The sequence below is a fragment of the Xenia sp. Carnegie-2017 genome, unplaced genomic scaffold (assembly GCF_021976095.1).
Source record: "Xenia sp. Carnegie-2017 unplaced genomic scaffold, XeniaSp_v1 HiC_scaffold_23, whole genome shotgun sequence".
NCBI classification, from domain to species: Eukaryota; Metazoa; Cnidaria; class Anthozoa; order Malacalcyonacea; family Xeniidae; genus Xenia; species Xenia sp. Carnegie-2017.
Window position 1 is genome coordinate 468074 of NW_025813486.1, and position 8996 is coordinate 477069.

The following is an 8996-nucleotide window of genomic DNA, read 5'->3' on the forward strand; positions in this document are numbered from 1 at the left end:
AGTCTTTGTCATGAAAATATGTGAAAATCATGATCTATAGTCTTTGTCATGAAAATATGTGAAAATCATGATCTATAGTCTTTGTCATGAAAATATGTGAAAATCATGATCTATAGTCTTTGTCATGAAAATATGTGAAAATCATGATCTATAGTCTTTGTCATGAAAATATGTGAAAATCATGATCTATAGTCTTTGTCATGAAAATATGTGAAAATCATGATCTATAGTCTTTGTCATGAAAATATGTGAAAATCATGATCTATAGTCTTTGTCATGAAAATATGTGAAAATCATGATCTATAGTCTTTGTCATGAAAATATGTGAAAATCATGATCTATAGTCTTTGTCATGAAAATGTGAAAATCATGATCTATAGTCTTTGTCATGAAAATATGTGAAAATCATGATCTATAGTCTTTGTCATGAAAATATGTGAAAATCATGATCTATAGTCTTTGTCATGAAAATATGTGAAAATCATGATCTATAGTCTTTGTCATGAAAATATGTGAAAATCATGATCTATAGTCTTTGTCATGAAAATATGTGAAAATCATGATCTATAGTCTTTGTCATGAAAATATGTGAAAATCATGATCTATAGTCTTTGTCATGAAAATATGTGAAAATCATGATCTATAGTCTTTGTCATGAAAATATGTGAAAATCATGATCTATAGTCTTTGTCATGAAAATATGTGAAAATCATGATCTATAGTCTTTGTCATGAAAATATGTGAAAATCATGATCTATAGTCTTTGTCATGAAAATATGTGAAAATCATGATCTATAGTCTTTGTCATGAAAATATGTGAAAATCATGATCTATAGTCTTTGTCATGAAAATATGTGAAAATCATGATCTATAGTCTTTGTCATGAAAATATGTGAAAATCATGATCTATAGTCTTTGTCATGAAAATATGTGAAAATCATGATCTATAGTCTTTGTCATGAAAATATGTGAAAATCATGATCTATAGTCTTTGTCATGAAAATATGTGAAAATCATGATCTATAGTCTTTGTCATGAAAATATGTGAAAATCATGATCTATAGTCTTTGTCATGAAAATATGTGAAAATCATGATCTATAGTCTTTGTCATGAAAATATGTGAAAATCATGATCTATAGTCTTTGTCATGAAAATATGTGAAAATCATGATCTATAGTCTTTGTCATGAAAATATGTGAAAATCATGATCTATAGTCTTTGTCATGAAAATATGTGAAAATCATGATCTATAGTCTTTGTCATGAAAATATGTGAAAATCATGATCTATAGTCTTTGTCATGAAAATATGTGAAAATCATGATCTATAGTCTTTGTCATGAAAATATGTGAAAATCATGATCTATAGTCTTTGTCATGAAAATATGTGAAAATCATGATCTATAGTCTTTGTCATGAAAATATGTGAAAATCATGATCTATAGTCTTTGTCATGAAAATATGTGAAAATCATGATCTATAGTCTTTGTCATGAAAATATGTGAAAATCATGATCTATAGTCTTTGTCATGAAAATATGTGAAAATCATGATCTATAGTCTTTGTCATGAAAATATGTGAAAATCATGATCTATAGTCTTTGTCATGAAAATATGTGAAAATCATGATCTATAGTCTTTGTCATGAAAATATGTGAAAATCATGATCTATAGTCTTTGTCATGAAAATGTGAAAATCATGATCTATAGTCTTTGTCATGAAAATATGTGAAAATCATGATCTATAGTCTTTGTCATGAAAATATGTGAAAATCATGATCTATAGTCTTTGTCATGAAAATATGTGAAAATCATGATCTATAGTCTTTGTCATGAAAATATGTGAAAATCATGATCTATAGTCTTTGTCATGAAAATATGTGAAAATCATGATCTATAGTCTTTGTCATGAAAATATGTGAAAATCATGATCTATAGTCTTTGTCATGAAAATATGTGAAAATCATGATCTATAGTCTTTGTCATGAAAATATGTGAAAATCATGATCTATAGTCTTTGTCATGAAAATATGTGAAAATCATGATCTATAGTCTTTGTCATGAAAATATGTGAAAATCATGATCTATAGTCTTTGTCATGAAAATATGTGAAAATCATGATCTATAGTCTTTGTCATGAAAATATGTGAAAATCATGATCTATAGTCTTTGTCATGAAAATATGTGAAAATCATGATCTATAGTCTTTGTCATGAAAATATGTGAAAATCATGATCTATAGTCTTTGTCATGAAAATATGTGAAAATCATGATCTATAGTCTTTGTCATGAAAATATGTGAAAATCATGATCTATAGTCTTTGTCATGAAAATATGTGAAAATCATGATCTATAGTCTTTGTCATGAAAATATGTGAAAATCATGATCTATAGTCTTTGATGAAAATATGTGAAAATCATGATCTATAGTCTTTGTCATGAAAATATGTGAAAATCATGATCTATAGTCTTTGTCATGAAAATATGTGAAAATCATGATCTATAGTCTTTGTCATGAAAATATGTGAAAATCATGATCTATAGTCTTTGTCATGAAAATATGTGAAAATCATGATCTATAGTCTTTGTCATGAAAATATGTGAAAATCATGATCTATAGTCTTTGTCATGAAAATATGTGAAAATCATGATCTATAGTCTTTGTCATGAAAATATGTGAAAATCATGATCTATAGTCTTTGTCATGAAAATATGTGAAAATCATGATCTATAGTCTTTGTCATGAAAATATGTGAAAATCATGATCTATAGTCTTTGTCATGAAAATATGTGAAAATCATGATCTATAGTCTTTGTCATGAAAATATGTGAAAATCATGATCTATAGTCTTTGTCATGAAAATATGTGAAAATCATGATCTATAGTCTTTGTCATGAAAATATGTGAAAATCATGATCTATAGTCTTTGTCATGAAAATATGTGAAAATCATGATCTATAGTCTTTGTCATGAAAATATGTGAAAATCATGATCTATAGTCTTTGTCATGAAAATATGTGAAAATCATGATCTATAGTCTTTGTCATGAAAATATGTGAAAATCATGATCTATAGTCTTTGTCATGAAAATATGTGAAAATCATGATCTATAGTCTTTGTCATGAAAATATGTGAAAATCATGATCTATAGTCTTTGTCATGAAAATATGTGAAAATCATGATCTATAGTCTTTGTCATGAAAATATGTGAAAATCATGATCTATAGTCTTTGTCATGAAAATATGTGAAAATCATGATCTATAGTCTTTGTCATGAAAATATGTGAAAATCATGATCTATAGTCTTTGTCATGAAAATATGTGAAAATCATGATCTATAGTCTTTGTCATGAAAATATGTGAAAATCATGATCTATAGTCTTTGTCATGAAAATATGTGAAAATCATGATCTATAGTCTTTGTCATGAAAATATGTGAAAATCATGATCTATAGTCTTTGTCATGAAAATGTGAAAATCATGATCTATAGTCTTTGTCATGAAAATATGTGAAAATCATGATCTATAGTCTTTGTCATGAAAATATGTGAAAATCATGATCTATAGTCTTTGTCATGAAAATATGTGAAAATCATGATCTATAGTCTTTGTCATGAAAATATGTGAAAATCATGATCTATAGTCTTTGTCATGAAAATATGTGAAAATCATGATCTATAGTCTTTGTCATGAAAATATGTGAAAATCATGATCTATAGTCTTTGTCATGAAAATATGTGAAAATCATGATCTATAGTCTTTGTCATGAAAATATGTGAAAATCATGATCTATAGTCTTTGTCATGAAAATATGTGAAAATCATGATCTATAGTCTTTGTCATGAAAATATGTGAAAATCATGATCTATAGTCTTTGTCATGAAAATATGTGAAAATCATGATCTATAGTCTTTGTCATGAAAATATGTGAAAATCATGAGCTATAGTCTTTGTCATGAAAATATGTGAAAATCATGATCTATAGTCTTTGTCATGAAAATATGTGAAAATCATGATCTATAGTCTTTGTCATGAAAATATGTGAAAATCATGATCTATAGTCTTTGTCATGAAAATATGTGAAAATCATGATCTATAGTCTTTGTCATGAAAATATGTGAAAATCATGATCTATAGTCTTTGTCATGAAAATATGTGAAAATCATGATCTATAGTCTTTGTCATGAAAATATGTGAAAATCATGATCTATAGTCTTTGTCATGAAAATGTGTGAAAATCATGATCTATAGTCTTTGTCATGAAAATATGTGAAAATCATGATCTATAGTCTTTGTCATGAAAATATGTGAAAATCATGATCTATAGTCTTTGTCATGAAAATATGTGAAAATCATGATCTATAGTCTTTGTCATGAAAATATGTGAAAATCATGATCTATAGTCTTTGTCATGAAAATATGTGAAAATCATGATCTATAGTCTTTGTCATGAAAATATGTGAAAATCATGATCTATAGTCTTTGTCATGAAAATATGTGAAAATCATGATCTATAGTCTTTGTCATGAAAATATGTGAAAATCATGATCTATAGTCTTTGTCATGAAAATATGTGAAAATCATGATCTATAGTCTTTGTCATGAAAATATGTGAAAATCATGATCTATAGTCTTTGTCATGAAAATATGTGAAAATCATGATCTATAGTCTTTGTCATGAAAATATGTGAAAATCATGATCTATAGTCTTTGTCATGAAAATATGTGAAAATCATGATCTATAGTCTTTGTCATGAAAATATGTGAAAATCATGATCTATAGTCTTTGTCATGAAAATATGTGAAAATCATGATCTATAGTCTTTGTCATGAAAATATGTGAAAATCATGATCTATAGTCTTTGTCATGAAAATATGTGAAAATCATGATCTATAGTCTTTGTCATGAAAATATGTGAAAATCATGATCTATAGTCTTTGTCATGAAAATATGTGAAAATCATGATCTATAGTCTTTGTCATGAAAATATGTGAAAATCATGATCTATAGTCTTTGTCATGAAAATATGTGAAAATCATGATCTATAGTCTTTGTCATGAAAATATGTGAAAATCATGATCTATAGTCTTTGTCATGAAAATATGTGAAAATCATGATCTATAGTCTTTGTCATGAAAATATGTGAAAATCATGATCTATAGTCTTTGTCATGAAAATATGTGAAAATCATGATCTATAGTCTTTGTCATGAAAATATGTGAAAATCATGATCTATAGTCTTTGTCATGAAAATATGTGAAAATCATGATCTATAGTCTTTGTCATGAAAATATGTGAAAATCATGATCTATAGTCTTTGTCATGAAAATATGTGAAAATCATGATCTATAGTCTTTGTCATGAAAATATGTGAAAATCATGATCTATAGTCTTTGTCATGAAAATATGTGAAAATCATGATCTATAGTCTTTGTCATGAAAATATGTGAAAATCATGATCTATAGTCTTTGTCATGAAAATATGTGAAAATCATGATCTATAGTCTTTGTCATGAAAATATGTGAAAATCATGATCTATAGTCTTTGTCATGAAAATATGTGAAAATCATGATCTATAGTCTTTGTCATGAAAATATGTGAAAATCATGATCTATAGTCTTTGTCATGAAAATATGTGAAAATCATGATCTATAGTCTTTGTCATGAAAATATGTGAAAATCATGATCTATAGTCTTTGTCATGAAAATATGTGAAAATCATGATCTATAGTCTTTGTCATGAAAATATGTGAAAATCATGATCTATAGTCTTTGTCATGAAAATATGTGAAAATCATGATCTATAGTCTTTGTCATGAAAATATGTGAAAATCATGATCTATAGTCTTTGTCATGAAAATATGTGAAAATCATGATCTATAGTCTTTGTCATGAAAATGTGAAAATCATGATCTATAGTCTTTGTCATGAAAATATGTGAAAATCATGATCTATAGTCTTTGTCATGAAAATATGTGAAAATCATGATCTATAGTCTTTGTCATGAAAATATGTGAAAATCATGATCTATAGTCTTTGTCATGAAAATATGTGAAAATCATGATCTATAGTCTTTGTCATGAAAATATGTGAAAATCATGATCTATAGTCTTTGTCATGAAAATATGTGAAAATCATGATCTATAGTCTTTGTCATGAAAATATGTGAAAATCATGATCTATAGTCTTTGTCATGAAAATATGTGAAAATCATGATCTATAGTCTTTGTCATGAAAATATGTGAAAATCATGATCTATAGTCTTTGTCATGAAAATATGTGAAAATCATGATCTATAGTCTTTGTCATGAAAATATGTGAAAATCATGATCTATAGTCTTTGTCATGAAAATGTGAAAATCATGATCTATAGTCTTTGTCATGAAAATATGTGAAAATCATGATCTATAGTCTTTGTCATGAAAATATGTGAAAATCATGATCTATAGTCTTTGTCATGAAAATATGTGAAAATCATGATCTATAGTCTTTGTCATGAAAATATGTGAAAATCATGATCTATAGTCTTTGTCATGAAAATATGTGAAAATCATGATCTATAGTCTTTGTCATGAAAATATGTGAAAATCATGATCTATAGTCTTTGTCATGAAAATATGTGAAAATCATGATCTATAGTCTTTGTCATGAAAATATGTGAAAATCATGATCTATAGTCTTTGTCATGAAAATATGTGAAAATCATGATCTATAGTCTTTGTCATGAAAATATGTGAAAATCATGATCTATAGTCTTTGTCATGAAAATATGTGAAAATCATGATCTATAGTCTTTGTCATGAAAATATGTGAAAATCATGATCTATAGTCTTTGTCATGAAAATATGTGAAAATCATGATCTATAGTCTTTGTCATGAAAATATGTGAAAATCATGATCTATAGTCTTTGTCATGAAAATATGTGAAAATCATGATCTATAGTCTTTGTCATGAAAATATGTGAAAATCATGATCTATAGTCTTTGTCATGAAAATATGTGAAAATCATGATCTATAGTCTTTGTCATGAAAATATGTGAAAATCATGATCTATAGTCTTTGTCATGAAAATATGTGAAAATCATGATCTATAGTCTTTGTCATGAAAATATGTGAAAATCATGATCTATAGTCTTTGTCATGAAAATATGTGAAAATCATGATCTATAGTCTTTGTCATGAAAATATGTGAAAATCATGATCTATAGTCTTTGTCATGAAAATATGTGAAAATCATGATCTATAGTCTTTGTCATGAAAATATGTGAAAATCATGATCTATAGTCTTTGTCATGAAAATATGTGAAAATCATGATCTATAGTCTTTGTCATGAAAATATGTGAAAATCATGATCTATAGTCTTTGTCATGAAAATATGTGAAAATCATGATCTATAGTCTTTGTCATGAAAATATGTGAAAATCATGATCTATAGTCTTTGTCATGAAAATATGTGAAAATCATGATCTATAGTCTTTGTCATGAAAATATGTGAAAATCATGATCTATAGTCTTTGTCATGAAAATATGTGAAAATCATGATCTATAGTCTTTGTCATGAAAATATGTGAAAATCATGATCTATAGTCTTTGTCATGAAAATATGTGAAAATCATGATCTATAGTCTTTGTCATGAAAATATGTGAAAATCATGATCTATAGTCTTTGTCATGAAAATATGTGAAAATCATGATCTATAGTCTTTGTCATGAAAATATGTGAAAATCATGATCTATAGTCTTTGTCATGAAAATATGTGAAAATCATGATCTATAGTCTTTGTCATGAAAATATGTGAAAATCATGATCTATAGTCTTTGTCATGAAAATATGTGAAAATCATGATCTATAGTCTTTGTCATGAAAATATGTGAAAATCATGATCTATAGTCTTTGTCATGAAAATATGTGAAAATCATGATCTATAGTCTTTGTCATGAAAATATGTGAAAATCATGATCTATAGTCTTTGTCATGAAAATATGTGAAAATCATGATCTATAGTCTTTGTCATGAAAATATGTGAAAATCATGATCTATAGTCTTTGTCATGAAAATATGTGAAAATCATGATCTATAGTCTTTGTCATGAAAATATGTGAAAATCATGATCTATAGTCTTTGTCATGAAAATATGTGAAAATCATGATCTATAGTCTTTGTCATGAAAATATGTGAAAATCATGATCTATAGTCTTTGTCATGAAAATATGTGAAAATCATGATCTATAGTCTTTGTCATGAAAATATGTGAAAATCATGATCTATAGTCTTTGTCATGAAAATATGTGAAAATCATGATCTATAGTCTTTGTCATGAAAATATGTGAAAATCATGATCTATAGTCTTTGTCATGAAAATATGTGAAAATCATGATCTATAGTCTTTGTCATGAAAATATGTGAAAATCATGATCTATAGTCTTTGTCATGAAAATATGTGAAAATCATGATCTATAGTCTTTGTCATGAAAATATGTGAAAATCATGATCTATAGTCTTTGTCATGAAAATATGTGAAAATCATGATCTATAGTCTTTGTCATGAAAATATGTGAAAATCATGATCTATAGTCTTTGTCATGAAAATATGTGAAAATCATGATCTATAGTCTTTGTCATGAAAATATGTGAAAATCATGATCTATAGTCTTTGTCATGAAAATATGTGAAAATCATGATCTATAGTCTTTGTCATGAAAATATGTGAAAATCATGATCTATAGTCTTTGTCATGAAAATATGTGAAAATCATGATCTATAGTCTTTGTCATGAAAATATGTGAAAATCATGATCTATAGTCTTTGTCATGAAAATATGTGAAAATCATGATCTATAGTCTTTGTCATGAAAATATGTGAAAATCATGATCTATAGTCTTTGTCATGAAAATATGTGAAAATCATGATCTATAGTCTTTGTCATGAAAATATGTGAAAATCATGATCTATAGTCTTTGTCATGAAAATATGTGAAAATCATGATCTATAG